Source organism: Somniosus microcephalus, chromosome 22 (genome assembly GCF_052327205.1).
Source record: "Somniosus microcephalus isolate GS21.2 chromosome 22, FLI_Smic_1.0, whole genome shotgun sequence".
Classification (NCBI taxonomy): domain Eukaryota; kingdom Metazoa; phylum Chordata; class Chondrichthyes; order Squaliformes; family Somniosidae; genus Somniosus; species Somniosus microcephalus.
In genome coordinates, this window is record NC_141008.1 from 55,565,813 (window position 1) to 55,585,469 (window position 19,657).

The window sequence follows — 19,657 nt, forward strand, 5'->3', positions numbered from 1 at the left end:
TTGCTAACACTCCTGTGAAGCGCCTTGGGACGTTTTACCACGTTAAAGGGCGCTGTATAAATGCAAGTTGTTGCTGTTGTCGTCTCTGTGTTCATGGCTCGCTGTGCAGTGCAGGTTGCTTTATTTAAGTGTCCCGTGACATTATAAACGTGGGCACAGGGATTTACAACGGGAAAAGCCAACAGGAAAATTTTTAAATATCCATCAGATATAAAAATAGGGCAGGACGGCCCACTTTAAAATGGGAACTAATTACGTCAGCTCGATTATCCTCTGGCCTCAAACCTCGCTTCACCTGAAGGTGACACAGAATCTTAGAGCACAGAAGGAGGCCATTCGGCCCACTGAGCCTGTGCCGGCTCTTTGAAAGAGCTCTCCAATTAGTTGCACTTCCCCCCCACTGCACTTTCCCCATAGCCCTGCAAGTTTTTCCTTTTCAAGTAGAGATCCGATTCATCTTTTGAAAGTCACTATTGAATCTGCTTCCACCATCCTTTCAGGCAGCGCATTCCAGATCACAACAGCACTTAGTCCGGACTCTCCATGTGCATCACCACAGGGGACTGACCAGTATATAATATTAAAAATCTTCTATGTGCATGCACTTCATGTGAACTCCCTATTGTCACGCTTTTATGCCAACATTTAACTGTGAATTTTCCTGTAAACATTTAGAATGGAAATCCTGTATGTAAACAGCTTCCTGTAACAAAGTAGTTGCAAGCTCTAGTCAGTAGGTGGCGCTATGGAGCAAGTTTCTGAAGGGACTCTTACAACTCCGTTTCCACGTTGTACATGTGTACATGAAAGAAGACAACTCATCAACTGACCGTGGGTAACTAAATGGAAATTTACTAATAATAAATAATATAACATACACACGGAGGAAAGCTCTCAGTAAATGCCCAGAATGTCAAGACTAGAATTAAGCTTGCAGTAGAGTTACCAATAATCACAATTTTATTGATTTTGCGCCATTGCTTTCACAGGGCTAGAAAGAGATCACGGCCTGGAAATTCATTGACCCCGTGCCTATTTTACAGCCGCCCGCCATATTGGCAAAGGTTGACGTATAGGCGTCCAGGTTCCGCACCTGAAACAGGGGTTTGGTCACTTTGCATGTGCAAAATGGGGGCCTTAAGCCTCTTTCAGGACCCCTCCACAAAACTGGGCAGCCCTAAATGGAGCCGGGCCTGCTATCCAGTCAGGATAACCAGGCCTATATGCGGCCGAACCAGCAGATCCTTAAAGGGACAGTTGGAGCCCACCTCCAAAAAGAAAGAAAGACTTGTATTTCTATAGCGCCTTTCACGACCACCGGACGTCTCAAAGCGCTTTACAGCCAATGAAGTACTTTTGAAGTGTAGTCACTGTTGTAATGTGGGAAACGCGGCAGCCAATTTGCGCACAGCAAGGTCCCACAAACAGCAATGTGATAATGACCAGATAATCTGTTTTAGTGATGTTGGTTGTGGGACAAATATTGACCAGGACACCGGGGATAACTCCCCTGTTCTTCGAAATATTATCATGGGATCTTTTACGTCCACCTGAGAGAGAATGGCCTCCTTCTCCTGTATCATTCTATGATTCTATATTCTTGCAGTCCCAAGACCCCACTTCCCTCGCCCTCGAGAGGCCATCTACCCCTGAGAATCTTATATGTTTCAATGGGATCACCTCTCATTCTTCTAAACCCCACAGAATATAAGCCCATTCTACTCAATCTCTCCTCGTTGGACAGCCCTCTCATCCCAGGGGTACCTCTCAGGGGTAGATGGCCTCTCGAGGGCAAGGGAAGTGGGGTCTTGGGGCTGCAAGAATATAGAATCAGAGAATGATACAGGAGAAGGAGGCCATTCGGCCCATTGTGCCTCTGCAGGCTCTTTGGTAGAGCTATCCAACTAGTCCCACCCTCCCTTATAGTTCAGATATTAGCTGTATTGCCAGTCGTCTCCTAGCCTCTCAACTTGAATGTTCAGAACATAAGAAATAGGAGCAGGAGTCGGCCCCTCGAGCCTGCTCCGCCATTCAATAATATCATGGCTGATCTGATCTTGTCCTCAACTCCACTTTCCCGCCCGCTCCCCACAACCCTCGACTCCCCTGTAGCTCAAATATCTGTCTTATCTCCGCCTTGAATATATTCAGTGACTCAGCCGCCACAGCTCTCTGGGGTAGAGAATTCCAAAGATTCACCACCCTCAGAGAAGAAATTCCTCCACATCTCTGTCTTACTGAACTGAAAGGGCTGGAGTTGGTGGCTGCCGTGGACCTGTGTTGCAGCTTAGCTGGAGGGCTGGGATTGGCAGCAGTAAGCTGTGGTCTCAGAGACAGAAACACATATTCCCAGAAGCTACAAACAGGAGATAATGAGGAAAAGCAACACATCAAATAAAATTAAATTGGGTTTGTTTTCTGACAAACAGCTCAGGTAATGGGAATGCGCGAGTCAACTTGCATTGCGCTTCTGAGTGAGATTTTGACAAGTTTATTGCAACAAGCTTCATTTATAGACCTCTAAATCCATGCCTGCATGCAGCCGGAGTTTGCACAGAACACACAGTGATCCTGTTCATAAATGCCGGAGCGTCTTAACAAAAGCAGGGATTTAACGGGGGATAGTTTGTGACAGGCAAAGCTTGCAGGGGACCAGTCAACAGTGTGGCCTTGATGGCAGCATGTGTCAAGTCTCCTTTTGCTACGGTGATGAAGGTTCCATTATAAATGTATTAATACAAATTTTACTGATCACCCCCACCACAGAATGACACAGAAATTACAGTGCAGAGGCAGGCCATTCGGCCTATCTGGTCTCCGCCATCGTTTATGCTCCACTCCAGCCTCTTCGCACCCCTCTACATCTAACCCTATCAGCGTATCCTTCTATTCCTTTCTCCCTCATATGCTTATCTAGCCTCTCCTTAATGCATCCATGCGATTCGCCTCAACCACTCCCTGTGGTAGCGAGTTCCACATTCTCACCACTCTCTGGGTAAAGAAGTTTCTCCTGAATTCCCGACTGGATTTATTAGTGACTATCTTTTATTTATGACCCCGAGCTCTGGTCTCCCCCAGAAGTGGAAACACCTTCTCTATGTCTACCCTACCAACCCTCCTCAATGTTTTAAAGACCTCTATTAGGCCACCCCTCAGGCTTCTCTTTACTTGAGTATTGAGTCCCAAGCCTGTTCAGCTTTTCTCTAAAAAGTATATTAATGTATTTTTCTAACATTGTACTCCGCAACACCCAGGCCCCTCCAAAACCATAGCCAAGTGGTTACTCTAAATATAAAAGTCTAGACATCTATACAATGACTGTCAGAAGACTATTCTACCACGGGGAGTATTGCAATTATGCCAATTTTTCTCTCTGCTGATGCACATGCACTTTTTCTGGATCTCGACCGGGGAACCCTGGCTGATTTCCCCACCCCACTCAGCCCAGGGGCACTGAGGCCAACCAGGTGACGTGACAGACAGCAATCCCCCAGCCTGTAAGCAACTCAGTGGCCAACAGACCTTGTTCTAAACAATCCAGACGGCTGAGCTCTGCACAGTAGGGACGTTCTGCTACGTGAAAGGCGCTATATAAATGCAAGCTGTTGTTGTCGTCCCCAGCTACATACAGATCTGGGTATAACCCATGAATCTGTACCGAGGCCATTCAGCCCCTCGAGCCTGCCCCACCATTCAATTAGATCATAGAGTCATAGAGTTATACAGCACAGAAAGAGGCCCTTCGGCCCATTGTGTCCGCGCCGGCCATCAAGCCCTGTCTATTCTAATCCCATTTTCCAGCACTTGGTCCGTAGCCTTGTATGCTATGGCGTTTCAAGTGCTCATCTAAATGCTTCTTGAATGTTGCGAGGGTTCCTGCCTCTACCACCCTTTCAGGCACTGAGTTCCAGATTCCAGCCACCCTCTGGGTGAAAAAGTTTATCCTCAAATCCCCTCTAAACCTCCTGCCCCTTACTTTGAAACTATGCCCCCTGGTTATTGACCCCTCTACTAAGGGGAAAAGTTCCTTTCTATCTACCCTATCTATGCCCCTCATAATTTTGTACACCTCAATCAGGTCCCCCCTCAGCCTTCTCTGCTCCAAGGAAAACAACCCCAGCCTGTCCAGTCTCTCCTCATAGCTGAAGCGCTCCAGCCCAGGTAACATCCTGGTGAATCTCCTCTGCACGCTCTCCAATGCAATCACATCCTTCCTATAGTGTGGCAACCAGAACTGCACACAGTATTCCAGCTGTGGCCTAACTAGTGTTTTGTACAGCTCTATCATAACCTCCCTGCTCTTATATTCTGCGCCTCGGCTAATGAAGACAAGTATCCCATATGCCTTCTTAACCACCTTATCTATCCGGCCTGCTGCCTTCGGGGCTATTGAATGGCTTACTCCTGTCCCTCTCCAATGAGAGAACAGTGCCACATCACTGATACAATGGTTGACTACATATTGAAGACCGGGAAAAGATTTTACTGATCAAATATTTCACACACATGGCATCTGACAGACATCTCTCAGACCACAGGGTTACAGAGGAAGGAATAGCCAGCTCTCCTGTTAAGTATACTGAGTCATTCAGACCACACTGGATCCTTGCTTCGAGCCGATCTCTCCCGGGGTGACGGCCTACATTTGGCTTCAAGGTCTCAAGGCTGTGGAGGGGCCTGGATTCCTGCTCCCGCTCGCTATCCCCGTTGTAAAGCGCTCGCCTATGCGCGTCAGGTGAGGATAGGGTCAGTGAGGGCACTGGAGAGGGATGGGCACCAAATGTAGCAAACATGCTCACTCCTCACCCACAATACAATACTGAAGAGTTACAACTCAGGACAGTACCGAAGGAGTGCTGCACTGTTGGAGGTGCCGTCTTTTGGATGAGATGTTAAACCGAGGCCCCATCTGCCCTCTCAGGTGGACGTAAAAGATCCCATGCCACTATTCGAAGAAGAGCAGGGGAGTTCTCCCCGGTGTCCTGGCCAATATTTATCCCTCAACCAACATCACTAAAAACAGATTAACTGGACATTGTTTCATTGCTGTTTGTGGGAGCTTGCTGTGCGCAAATTGACTGCCGCGTTTCCTACATTACAACAGTGACTACACTCCAAAAGTGTAGCATACAAAGCTGTGAAGTGCTTTGGGACATCCTGAGGTCATGAAAGGCGCTATATAAATGCAAGTCTTTCTTTCCTTCGATTTCCGAATCAAAGGGAGCTTGACCTCCCAACTAGGAGTGCAGGATCACCCTGATAGTCTACACTCCACGGACTCCTTCATTTAATCTCTCGAGGGAGGAAAACAGCGACAGGGAGAACTACCAGAGAGAGAAAGCCTAATGGACCTTCACACGATCAAGCAGTATCTCCTTGGTATAAAAACAGAAAATGGTGGAAATGCTCAGCAGGTCAGGCAGCATCTGTGGAGAGAGACACAGAGTTAACGTTTCAGGTCGATGAACCTTCGTCAGAACTGGAAAAAGTTGGAGATGGAACAGGTTTTTAAGCAAGTGCAGGGGCAGGGGCAGGGAGAGGGGGGAGGGGAGGAAAGAACAAAAGGGAAGGTCTGTGATAGGACGGAAGGCAGGAGAGATTAAGAGACATTAAGAGATGGTGCGAGGCAAAGGAGATGGTAATGGGACATGTTAGAAAAAACAAAAGATGGCTCTAGATGAAGTGTAAATGGCACTGGCAGAATGAAAGACAGCTGCCATGTGGGAGAGAGAAAAAAAATGGGAAAAAAAGGATAGGGGCCGAGGTTATGATCTGAAATTGTTGAACTCTATGTTGAGTCCAGAAGGCTGTAAAGTGCCTAATCGAAAGATGAGGTGCTGTTCCTCGAGGTTACGTTAAGCTTCATTGGAACAGTGCAAGAGGCCGAGGACAGTGAGATCAGAGCGGGAGTGAAGCGGAGAATTAAAGTGACAGGCGACCGGAAGCTCGGGGTCCCCCTTACGGACTGAACGGAGGTGTTCCGCAAAGCGGTCGCCCAATCTGCGTTTGGTCTCCCCAATGTAGAGGAGACCGCATCGTGAGCAGCGAATACAGTATACTAAATTGCAAGAAGTACTCCAGATTTTTCCAGTTCTGACGAAGAGTCATCGACCTGAAACGTTAACTCTGTTTCTCTCTCCACGGATGCTGCCCCGACCCGCTGAGTATTTCCAGCATTTTCTGTTTTTATTTCAGATTTCCAGCATCCGCAGTATTTTGCTTTTGTATTAGGATCTCCTTGGGGCCTGTCCAACACTGGGGCAGAGGCCTTTTTCTGAAACTTGCTCTCGGGATGTGGGTGATGCTGGCAAGGCTGGCGTTTATTACCCACCCCCCGTTGCCCTGAGGACCTGGTGGTGGGGCCTCCTCCTTTAACAGCTGCACCCCCCGGTGGTGATGGTGCGCAAGCAATCAGATTCACCGAGCTCGGCCTCTGTGAGCCATTGAATCTGGTCTCTGTAGGGGAGCAGCAGACTCCGGTATAACTGCGAATTGGACCAATTTTTTAAAACCTCTTTTTTTTAATTGATTCATTCTTGGGATGTGGGCGTCGCTGGCAAGGCCAGCATTTATTGCCCATCCCTAATTGCCCTCGAGAAGATGGTGGTGAGCCACCTTCTTGAACAGCTGCAGTCCGTGTGGTGAAGGTGCTCCCACAGTGCTGTTAGGGAGGGAGTTCCAGGATTTTGACCCAGCGACGATGAAGGAACGGCCGATATATTTCCAAGTTGGGTTGGTGCGTGACTTGGAGGGGAGGGCGTGGGGGGGTGGAACCTGGGGGTGGTGTAAAGCAGGACCAATGTAAAAACAGAAAATGCTCTAAATACTCAGCAAGTCTGTCAGCGTCTGTGGAGAGAAGAGGCAAGTTAAGGTTCTACTGAGGGGGCCACACCTGAAACATTAACTCATCTGCTGTCTCCACAGATGCTGCCTGACCTGCTGAGGGCTTCCAGCATTCTCTGCTTTTGCTTTGGATTTCCAGTATCTGCCATTTTTTGCTTTTTAAGCAATAAGTGCCTATTTATTGTTCGACTCTGGTCATAAACTCAACAGGTGACTTTTCCATGGGCCCAACGGGAGTACAGCTACATTGTCCTGCAGTGTAGTTCTTCGACGGCACCTCCCAAACGCATTACTTCCACCACAAGGACAAGGGCAGCAGGCGCATGGGAACACCACCACCTCCAAGTTCCCCTCCAAGCCACACACCATCCTGACTTGGAAGAATATCGGCCGTTCCTTCATCGTCGCTGGGTCAAAATCCTGGAACTCCCTCCCTAACAGCACTGTGGGAGCACCTTCACCACATGGTACCAGGGATGAAGGACTTCAGTTTATGTGGAGAGATTAGAGAAGCTGGGGTTTTTCTCTTTAGAGCAGTGAAGGTTTAAGGGGAGATTTAATAGAAGGCGGCCCTCCACCACCTTCTCAAGGGCAACTAGGGATGGGCAATAAATGGCAAAAAAATTGGTAGGTTAAGTTTCAAAGGATAGGCAGAAACCATCGATCCGGCTCCTTTTAAAGATGATGCAGCACTGATTCCCCTTCCCCTTGGTTACCAGTCACTGGCACAGGCTGTCATGGTGGACTTGGGCCACTGACCTGATGTCTAGACACCCAGCTCCTTCTCACGGTCCCAAGATCAGGAGCTCCACACACGTGAGGAATGACCGGTGCACCTGCTCAGGTCCTGCAGGTGCGTTTGCCTTTTTAAAGTGTTTTTTTCTCTACCAACTCCCTCCCCCCCCCGCAACCCTGCCGTACATCATCCATCAGCCTGCTGACAGCCGGCTCCCAGGCCTCGCTCAAAATGCTGCTCTGAAATGAGCTCCTGTGAGCTGGGGTTCCTCAGCTCATCCTCCTTTCCAATCCCTCTCTCCCTCCCCCTCGTCAACGGGACGGTTCCATTACTGATGAGCTTTGCACAAATGAGATTCCACCCCAGAGCATCGCAAATGTCTTGGGCAGCTGTCCTGGTTAACATTGAACGTAACTTGGTACATTTCTGGAAATGTCACTGTGGCAGCTGAAGCAACCTTGTGCCTTTTGTCCAGGAAATCTGAAGTACAAGGTCACGTAGTACCAACGTTACTGGGTGCATGGCTCACGTTACCAGCTGATAAAGCCAAGTGACAAAGGGAGGCTGGCTCCGAAGCGAGTCAAAGGGTTAGTCGACCTTTTCCACTTGGCTTTGGGGTCCACTGATACGTCAAAGCTTATCACAGCGATCCTAAGAAAACTACGAGGCACTTGGTCTGAGTATTAAACAAGGCTTTAATCAACTGTTTTTCAACATGGAGATCTAGTTGTGTCCTTCACTAGTTCCTGTTAAAGAATGTCCTGAGCAAGCTGGGCCCATGCCCGAGTATTTATACTCCCTGGACAGCGCCACCAGCAGGCTGCCCAGTGTTATTACATAAGCAATTTTCACATGAATGACAAGATTCATGTCAAGCTTGTTAAGCGGATTAGCAAATGCTCCGTTTCCCGATACGATCTCTCTCTCTCACATCTTCCTAAGTGCACGGTGTCCATTAACATTCCTGCAGAAAGGCTAAACCCCACCCCCCTCCACTCTTAGCCACAGGCGGCCTGCAGGAAACACCAACCAATGGGAGGATGGAGTGATACACCTCGCGCGCAGGTCCTGTGCGGTTGCGGACGAGATCCACGCGGGTAGCTGTGGGATAGGCCGTCTCAGCCGCTCGACCATCAACCGTGTAAATAGAATCATACGGCACAAAAGGAGGCCATTCGGCCCATCGTGCCTGTGCCGGCTCTTTGAAAGAGCTGTCCAATTAGTCCCACTCTCCCTCTGCTCTTTCCCCCACAGCCCTGCAAATGTTTTTCCTTTTCAAGTATTTCTCCAATTCCCTTTTGAAAGTTACTATTGAATCTGCTTCTACCGCCCTTTCAGACAGCGCATTCTAGATCGCAACCAGTCGCTGCGTAAAATAAATTCTCCTCTTCTCCCTCCTGGTTCTTCTGACAATGACAGGAAATCTGTGTCCTCTGGTTACCCGACCCTCCTGCCAGTGGTGGCTGTTAAATCCGGGTATCTTAATGTTGTGTCCTTCAATAATCAGACAAAGACTGCAGGGAACGATCAACAGGTGTTTACTGAATGAGGTTCAAACTGCAACTGACTATACAGAGCACTACTCAGGGTTTATAGACAGGTGTGGTCACTGCCGGTACTACAGGATACAGGAGCTGTAAAAAGTCGTTCTCCCCTTAAAAGGTACATACACTACAATTCCTCCCCTTTTAGATTAACAGTACCATAACACTCATTTAACAATTAAATCTCAAACTAATTACAATTAACACTTTTAACATGCAACATTAACTGGAAATAGTCCATTTATAAATTCAGTCTTTGGGGAGGCTTCCTGATTCTTTCTGGATAACGCCTTTCCCGAGTGTCTTGCTCTTGGTGCGGAAGCGATTCTACCACCCTGTCGTCAGTTGATTCATCAGCTTCCAATGCTATTGTTTCTGAGGTAGATACGACCTGTACGTCGGGTTCCTCCCCAGGTACGTATGGCCGAGACATGGGGTTGACTCGTTCCTGTGACTCTAGGATCTGTTCAGCATGGCGTCTCACAATGTTCCCCCAACATCCACTGTGTACATTAGTGGCCCCTGCCGTGTGCATATCGTTCCTGGTTGCCATTTCTCTGTTCGGTAGTCGCGGGCCAAGACTGGTTGCTCTACATTGAAGCTCGTCGGCTTCTCATTGATGTGCTGGAATTGCTTATTCTCAACATCTCTTCGTACATTTGGTCTGAGCAAATCCAGACGAGATCTCAACCTTCGGTTAAAGAACATCATGGCCGGGGCCTGGTTGGTGACTGCATGTGTCGCATTTCTGTAGGCTAACAGGAAATTGTCCACCTTATGCTGCAGTGGAATGTCGTCATCGCACATGGCCTTTACTGCTTTTTTAAAGGTTTGTACGAACCTCTCAGCCAATCCATTTGTGGCTGGATGATACGGGGCGGATGTGTAATGCCTTACCCCATTCCTTTTCATAAATCTTCGAAACTCTTCGGACACAAACTGTGGTCCGTTATCAGAGCAAATCTGCTCTGGCAAGCCGTTCCTGGCAAAAATGGTCCGTAGGACTGCAATAGTTTTCTCTGTGGTGGTGGAGGACATTTTGATCACCTCAGGCCATTTCGAGTGCGCATCCACAGCTATTAAAAACATTGAGTCCATGAATGGACCAGCAAAATCAATATGCACCCGTTGCCATGGAGACGAGGGCCACTCCCATGGGTGTAGAGGGGCATGTGGTGGTGCATTTTGGACCTTCTGGCATCCTGAGCAGCTCTTAATCAGGTCCTCGATTTGCTGATCGATCCCCGGCCACCACACATAAGCCCTAGCAAGGCTTTTCATTTTCACCCCTCCCAGATGACCTTCGTGAAGCTCATTGAGCACTCTCTCCCTTAACTTGGGTGGAATTACCACTCGGGATCCACACATCAAGGTCCCCTGGCATACTGACAGCTGTTCTCTTCTGGATGAGAATGCTGGCAACGGTGAGTCGCCATGTGCTGGCCATCCCTTCACCGTCAAATCATATACCCGAGACAGTGTCGGGTCATTTCGGGTCTCCTTCTCTATACCAGCGTTAGTTACTGGCAAGCATTCAATTATAGTCGAATGAAATATTTCGACAGGATCCACTGCTGGTGCTTCCTCCGCAGTAGGCAGTGGCAGGCGTGATAGCCCATCAGCGTTTCCATGCTGTTTCGTGCCCTTATACTCGATATCATATTGGTGCGCCCCTAGAAAAAGGGAGCATCTTTGTAGCCGTTGCGCAGTCATCACCGCAACGCCCTTCTTTGGATTAAAGATGGAGACAAGTGGTTGGTGGTCAGTCAACAAAGTGAACTTCTGCCCGTGCAGATCGTGATTGAACTTTTTCACTCCCCACACTAGGCTGAGGGCCTCCCTGTCAATCTGGGCGTAGTTACGCTCGGCTGAGGTTAGTGACCGAGACGCAAAGGCTACTGGCCTCTCCAAGCCGTCTGGGAATTTGTGCGACAGCACCGCTCCAATGCCATAGGGTGATGCATCACACGCCAACCGAATTGGTAGTGCTGGGCTGAAATGAGCCAACACCTCTTTCGATGTGATCAATGCTTTGCTCTTCTGGAAAGCTCGTTTACATTCGTCACTCCACTTCCATGGCACCCCCGTTTGCAGTAGGGTGTTCAGTGGGTGTAGTACGGTAGACAAATTCGGCAAGAACTTATGGTAGTAGTTCACCAGCCCGAGGAACGACCTCAGTTGTGACACATTTTCCGGTGCCTTGACTACTGCCTCAATCTTTTCAGGGGACTTATGTAACCCCTCTTTATCAATAACGTGGCCACAATACGAGACCTGCTCCTGGAAAAACTCGCATTTGTGGCGATTAGCTCGGAGCCCATATTCCTTCAATCTAGTGAGCACCTGCTCCAGGTTGGCGAGGTGATCACTGTCATTTTCGCCCGTGACCAGGATGTCGTCCAAATAACACTGGGTCCCTGGAATCCCTTGCAGGACTTGTTCCATTGCCCTTTGCCAAATAGCCGGAGCTGATGCTACCCCGAACACCAGCCGGTTGTATTGGTAGAGACCTTTATGAGTGTTGATCGTGAGGTACTGTTTCGAGGCTTCTTCTACCTCCATTTGCAGGTACACCTGGGCCAGATCAATCTTAGTGAAGCGTTTCCCTCCAGATAGCGAGGCGAAAATATCTTCAATCCGCGGAAGCGGATATTGTACAGTGTGAAGGACTGGGTTCGCTGTCACCTTAAAGTCCCCACAGATACGAACCTTCTTTGGTTCCCCAGGCGTATTACTCAATGACCTCTTCATTACAGGAACGATGGGTGTAGCCCACTCGCTCCAGTCCACTTTGGACCGTACTCCTGAACGTTCCAAACCTTCCAGCTCTGCTTCGACGGCTGGGCGGATCGCATAAGGTACCGGTCTGGCCTTAAAAAACTTTGGGCTTGCATTTTCCTCTATTTTGATCGTCGCTGTTATGCCTTTTAGTGTTCCGAGTCCCTGCTGGAACACTTCTTGTGCGTCAGTTAGCATTTTTGACAGTCGTCCAGGCGTGACGTCGTCATCCTTTTTGGCATCTACAGTCAGTGCTTGTATGGAATGCCAATCTAGCTGTATCTTCCGGATCCATTCACATCCTAATAGTGGTGGTCCTCCATCTGGCAATACATATAGGTCCATTTTTGGTGTTTCCTTGCCATTATATACAACGTTAACCCTTATTTTTCCTTTGGGGTAGACTTTTTGCCCCGTGTACGTCTTCAAGACAATCTTTGTATCTCTCAAGGGTATATGTGAGAATAGCCGCTTGTAGTCCCTTCGGTTTATGACTGTTAGGGCTGATCCTGTGTCCAATTCCATTTTCACTTGGACTCCTGCTATCTTGAGCGTGACCCAGATAGTTTGGTGATCCTCCATTTTGATCACATTATGTAGTTTCAGACAACCCAGCTCCTTGCTTCCGGAGTCTGTATCACTCTTCTGTTCGTCTGAACTACTCTCCGTCACCTTATGTACCTTCTTGTACTTCTCCTGTGGAGATTTCTTGCTGCTGGTTTTCTTTCCCGACCTGCAGACTCTTGCTATGTGTCCTACTTTTCCACACTGTCTGCACACTTTGTCCTTGAACCAGCAATCATTATGGTCGTGTGTTGTTCTGCCGCAGCGATAGCACTTCACTGTTCCGTATGACATTTCATTTGTGCCATATTCTTGCGGTCTCCGTTGTATCTCTGCAGCGCCCCGTGCGGCTGCTTCGTGTGATACTGCAATGCTGAAAGCCTTGTCCAGCGTAAGATCCTTTTCTGATAGAAGCCGTTTCTGGGTTCCTTCACTTTGAAGCCCACACACAAACTTGTCCCTTAAAGTATCTGCTAGTCCCGTTCCAAACTGGCAGTGTTTCGATAGCTTGCGCAGTTCCGTTAAATACTCAGCATTACTTTCATCTTTATGCTGGTTCCTTTTGTGAAACTTAAATCTTTCTGCTATCAGCAGAGGTGTGGGGTTTAAGTGGTCCTGTAGGATTGACACTATGTTTTCAAAACCCTTTTCTACTGGCTTCTCTGGGGTTACTAGGTTTCGTAGTAAGCCATACGTTTTTGCACCCATTGAGTTCAACAATACCAGCGCTTTCTTGTCATCTGGCACTTCATTCGACTTGCAGTATACTTCTATGTGTTCGACATATGTCGTCCAATCTTCGACCATTGTCGAACGCTGTGATACTGCCACTCTTTGGCATTTTTGGGTGTGGTTAGACTGGCTTAAAATGGCGTCTCCGGCGCTTTCCTTTCTTCCCTGCAGCGGCTTAAAATGGCGTCTGCCGTGCTGCTGCCAACGCCGCTCTCGGCGGTCCTCCTGGCAAATGGCGATGCCCTGTGGGCCTCGCGCGCTGCTCCTGCGCTGCTGCCAATGCCATTCTCTGCGGTCCTCATGGCAATGGCAGCGCCTCGCATTTTCCTGCGCGCATCTCTCCCCCATTGACGCTGCTCAGCCCCTGAACACCGGCTGCGCTCTGCTCTCTCTCGTTGACGCTGCTCGGCCCTTGAACACCGGCTGGGCCGTGCGCTCTGCCCTCTCTCTCTCCCACGTCGACGCTGCTCGGCCCTTTCTGTACCGCTCGGTCGGCTCTAGCCGCCGCTGTCCGGGAAGGGTCTGCGCAGTACCTGTTGCCAGCCCGTTTCGCTGGACCACTGTGGCTGGAAAGCCAAGCCTGGCTCTCGACAGCCTCCCCTGCGATGCCCGTGCTTCTGGACTCGACCTCCTTCAACTGTTCTCCAGGAGCGAATCCCTGGGAGGTGATGCAGAGATGCAGGTAGGTTCGAATCTTCTCGTCGCCAATGTTAAATCCGGGTATCTTAATGTTGTGTCCTTCAATAATCAGACAAAGACTGCAGGGAACGATCAACAGGTGTTTACTGAATGAGGTTCAAACTGCAACTGACTGTACAGAGCACTACTGAGGGTTTATATACAGGTGTGGTCACTGCCGGTACTACAGGATACAGGAGCTGTAAAAAGTAGTTCTCCCCTTAAAGGTACATACACTACAGTAGCGAAGTTTCGCCCTATCTACTGGATCAGAACCTTTCAAAATTTTGAACACCTCTATTAAATCTCCCCTGAACCTTCCCTGCTGCAAAGAGAATAGGGGAAAAATTTGGCTACTTACCGCCACCAGTTACCGGCAGATTAGTGAAAAAAATGGCGGCCGCCACACTTCCCTCCCACCCCGACCCCTGCACGGGACTCGGTGGCCGCCATTTTGGTGAGGGCCATAGCGCCCTCACCAAAATGGCCATTAGCTTTAAGGGACCGCTCTGCTTTCTAAAATGACAGCCTTGCTCGTTCTTGCTCCAATGACGCTATGGCCACGCTACATCGGGCCTCCGGCTGAGACTACCGCCCAAAAACCGGCCGTGTACGGTAGGTTTAGCGCTGGGCTAATATTGATCAGCACCAATATACCGGTGCTGTCGGCGCTATTAATTACGGCGGCCGGCAACTGCGGCCCGCGGTGCCACTGGCAGGTTTCCAGCGCTCTGAAATTTCTAGGCCCATGATCTCAGCTTCTCCACAAGAACTGGAAGTCCCTTATCCCTGGTGCCATTCTAGTAAATGTAGCGGGGAAACATAAAATTCAGAGCGGGCAGAGCGGAGAAGAAAACTGAAAATCGCTCGGGGGAGACGCCCCGGGCCTTATTTTAAAAAAATGTTACTCTGAGTCATGTGTAGGCAAAGGCGTCAGGACCTCAAGGGATATGTTCTTACGAGAGCCCAGCTACCCCGGAGATGAGAGGGCTGTCCTATGAGGAGAGATTGGGTAGATTGGGCCTATACTCTCTGGAATTTAGAAGAATGAGAGGTGATCTCATTGAAACGTATAAAACTCTGAGGGGGTTCGACAGGGTAGATGCTGAGAGGTTGTTTCCCCTGGCTGGAGAGTCTAGAACTAGGGGGCATAGTCTCAGGATAAGGGGTTGGCCATTTAAGACTGAGATGAGGAGGAATTTCTTCACTCCGGGTTGTGAATCTTTGGAATTCTCTACCTCAGAGGGCTGTGGATGCTGAATCGTTGAGTATATTCAAGGCTGAGATCGATATATTTTTGAACTCTAGGGGAATCGAGGGATATGGAGATCGGGTGGGAAAGTGGAGTTGAGGTTGAAGATCAGCCATGATCTTATTGAATGGCGGAGCAGGCTCGAGTGGCTGAATGACCGACTCCTGCTCCGATTTCTCATGTTCTTACGATGCCCAGTTCAGCAGCAGCGGTACGGAGCGCGCTGGGGGCTGCCGCAGAGCCCCGCGGGTATCGGAATCCGCTGTGCCTGTGGAGGCAGATCCTGCCGCTCAAACACGGCGGATCTCCCCGGAGGCAGCGTTCCCACTCCAGAATCAGACGCCGCGCTCCCTCGGGAAGAGAGAGAGAGAATCTCTCGGCCTTCAGTTATCTCGTTCTGGAGGAGGAGGAGGAGACTTTGGGGAAAATTTTAAGTGGCTTCCCGTCGAAGCAAACCCTGCTTTAAAACGGCTTCTAGGTCCAGCAATAAGGAAAATCAGCTACAAACCGGTTCAGTTCTTATTCTTTCATGGGGTAGAAAGAAAAACTTTTATTTTAACAAATCGTTTGTCATTTCCCTTTCTCCTCTCCTTCAGACACTTTCAATTTCCATTTTCAGTCAGCTAAAAGGTCACAAATGGAAAGCCCCAAATGGAGCGGGGGAAAGATGTTTCATTCGCACCATTTGATGTTGTTAGCAACCAGGTCCCTCACTACCTTTGTGCTGCAGAATTTACAAGCCAAATACGCAGGCTGGATTGTTGCAAACAGCGCCTGGAAGATTGCTTTGATCGTATCTGCACCAAAAGCTCTATTACCAAATAGAATCCCAATAAGTAGGACAAGCATGTTCCTCTCATTATGTATATATTTAACTGTGTATCTTAGTTGCTAAGCTACGTCGACAAAGACCTGGAATTTTTTAATTGCCAATAACATTGCAATTGGTTTTCCCATTACAGTGAAAATGAAAGATGGGCTTGAAGTAGGAAAACAATTATCGGGATCCGACAATGTTCGAGGGGATGGTGGGGTGGCGGGGGGGCTGTGGCAGTCAGGAGTTGCATGTTGGGACATCACTGTCATAAATTCCAGAGGAATGATACCACTGGGAATGAAGGAATGCACAGCAATTGCGATGCTGGTGTTTGTCTGTCTTTCCCGTTCCCAAATCACACCCCCACCCTTCCTCGAACGAGCAGGTGATGGCAGTCTGGGCTGCCGCTTCCTCCATGGCAACCGTCAATGGTGACACGTCATTGGCTGACCAGTAGGTTGGGGTTCCCGCGGAGCGAGGCCCAAGCCTGACAATTCTAGAAGGAGGTTTTACAGAATGCGAAACTCCCGAGGTGGAATTTCGTGCTTCGAGGGCGTGTAACAGGAACTCGGGCACAGAGGTCACCCCCCCCCCACCCCCCCGCCGCAGGATTCTCCGTCCATTAGGAGCTCACTGACCTCAAAGCCTGAATTCCCCGGGGCTCCTGGCTCAGCGAGAACATGAATTTGCTAGTCTTCTTTTGGTCAAGAGTAATTAAAGGGCCATGGCGCAGAGATTTACTAATAGCCCGATTTTTATCTGTGGTGAACACAAGGCTCGGACATGGAGCAGGGGTCCCTTTAAGAGAGTGTGACTATCTTCAGCCAGAAGTGCCGAGTGGATGATTCATATCGACCTCCTCCCGAGGTCCCCACCACCACAGAAGCCAGTCTTCAGCCAATTCGATTCACTCCACGTGATATCAAGAAACGGCTGAGCGCACTGGGGACAGCAAAGGCTGAGCGCACTGGATACAGCAAAGGCTGTGGGCCCCGACCAACATCCTGGCTCTCGTGCTGAAAACTTTTGCTCCAGAACTAGCCGCGCCTCTAGCCAAGCTGTTCCAGTACAGCTACAACACTGGCATCTATCCGACAGAGTGGAAAACGGCCCAGGTATGTCCAGTCCACAAAAAGCAGGACAAATCCAATCCAACCAATTACTGCCCCATCAGTCTACTCTCAATCATCAGCAAAGTGATGGAAGGTGTCATCGACAGCGCTATTAAGCGGCACTTAGTCATCAGCAACCTGCTCACTGATGCCCAGTTTGGGTTCCGCCAGGACCATTCGGCTCCCGACCTCATTACAGCCTTGGTCCAAACATGGACAAAGGAGCTGAATTCCAGAGGTGGGGTGAGAGTGACTGCCCTTGACATCAAGGCAGCATTTGACCGAGTGCGGCATCAAGGAGCCCTAGTAAAACTGAAGTTAATGGGAATCAGGGGGAAAACGCTCCACTGGCTGGTGTCATACCTAGCACAAAGGAAGATGGTTGTGGTGGTTGAAGGTCAATCATCACAGCCCCAGGACATCGCTGCATGAGTTCCTCAGGGCAGTGTCCTAGGCCGAACCATCTTCAGCTGCTTAATCAATGACCTTCCCTCCAACATAAGCTCAGAAATGGGAATGTTCGAAGATGACTGCAGTGTTCAGCGCCATTCGCAGCTCCACAGATAATGAAGCAGTCCATGCCTGCATGCAACAAGACCTGGACGACATTCAGGGTTGGGCTGATAAGTGGCAGGTAACATTAGTGGCAGGCAATGACCATCTCCAACAAGCGAGATTCTAACCACCGCCCCTTGACATTCAACGGCATTACTATCGCCGAATCCCCCACCATCAACATCCTGGAGGTCACCATTGACCAGAAACTTAACTGGACCAGCCACATAAATACTGTGGCAACAAGAGCAGGTCAGAGGCTGGGTATTCTGCGGCGAGTGTCTCACCTCCTGACTCCCCAAATCCTTTCCACCATCTACAAGGCACAAGTAAGGAGTGTGATGGAATACTCTCCACTTGGCTGGATGAGTGCAGCTCCAACAACACTCAAGAAGCTCGACACCATTCAGGGCAAAGCAGCCCACTTGATTGGTACCCCATCCACCACCTTAAACATTCACTCCCTCCACCACTGGCGTACCGTGGCTGCAGTGTGTACCATCTACAAGATGCACTGCAGCAACTCGTCAAGGCTTCTTCGGCAGCATCTCCCAAACCCGCGACCTCTTCCACCTAGAAGGACAAGGGCAGCAGGCACATGGGAACACCACCACATGCAAGTTCCCCTCCAAGTCGCACACCATCCTGACTTGGAAATATATCACCGATCCTTCATCGTCGCTGGGTCAAAATCCTGGAACTCCCTCCCTAACAGCACTGTGGGAGCACCTTCGCCACACGGACTGCAGCGGTTCAAGAAGGCGGCTCACCACCACCTTCTCAAGGGCAACTAGGGATGGGCAATAAATGCTGGCCTTGCCAGAGATGCCCACATCCCACAAACAAATTTTAAAAACTTCCATTTTGTTTCAGTAACAACAACAACTTGTATTTATAGAGCACCTTTAACAAAGTAAAACGTCCCAAAGTGCTTCACAGGATTGTTATCAAATAAAATTTGACACCGAGCCACACAGTTTCTGCACTATTAGGTATCATAGGATGTGCAGGACACTGGGATTACTCTGAAATGTCGATTCCTGTCCTGCCCATCCTGGCCTCAAATGAGTCCTTCTATTCAACCGTTTCTGTGCCAGTGCGTTACTTCCCGCGTTTTGCTCTCCATCTTCCTTTCTCCTGTTTCTCGAATAATATTCCTGCAACGCGACACTCGCCAAAATGTTTGCGAGGTGGAAAGGCCCCTCAGATCGGTAACAGAGGCCTCGAGTATGTTAAAAACAAACAGCATCGCTGCCAGGTGTGAGAAACAGCCAGACAAAGCATCACCAACAGCAAGCGCCTCTTAAAGGGGCCCCGTCAACAGTGAACATCTCTTGAGGGTGGGCGGGGGGGTGGGTGGAAGAGGTTGCAGGGGATGGAGTCTGTCAATCGGGAGAACCTTTCGCTGATCTCTTTAGGGGAATACAGTCTGAACAGCAACATATGGAGCAAGCAGTTGCCAGAGGCACTGGGAAAAAGTGAAAAGAAAGGAGACAAGGAGGGGAAGATGAAAGGGAGAGAGTGCTGTAAAACCGAGACATCTGTGATCGGGGGGAGGGGGGGGGGGCGGTTCCAACTCTAGCTCAGTGTCGGGATATCGCAGGATAACGGCACTTTTCCCACTCAATAAAACCGGCCCTTTTGGCTTCAAAGCTTCCCTGTAGCCGAGCAATCCAGGATTCAGACACAGCCTCTGTACATCTTGCATTAGACAGTCTGGCAGCGCGAGAGGAGGGTGATGAACTTGAGCTTTTTGAAGCTCTCTTATAGATGTACAGACATGCACACAGATCACCACCAAACAAACCATCTATTCATCAGTCACAATGTTTGCATCTCTATTCATGGTTGTCACTGGGCTTATTAAGTGCATCGGATCTAACTCGCTATAGTCCTCAGCGCACTTGGCCCGATATGCTTCAACACTGCCCGATAAGCTGCTGACATGGTGCGCACAGGAGTAGCTGACGCTGAGGACAGAAGCACCGGATAGAACAACTGAACCTGCCCTGCAAACTTGCGTCAGTCAGTCTTAACCCACTCTAG

At 49.4% G+C, this 19,657-nt stretch overlaps 1 protein-coding gene across 1 annotated transcript in view; it reads right to left on the reverse strand.

Annotated features, from left to right (window-relative positions):
• Positions 1-19,657, reverse strand: part of LOC147102401 (RNA-binding protein Musashi homolog 2-like) — a 269,465-nt gene that overhangs the window by 241,025 nt on the left and 8,783 nt on the right. The gene's annotated exons all lie outside the window — the stretch shown is intronic.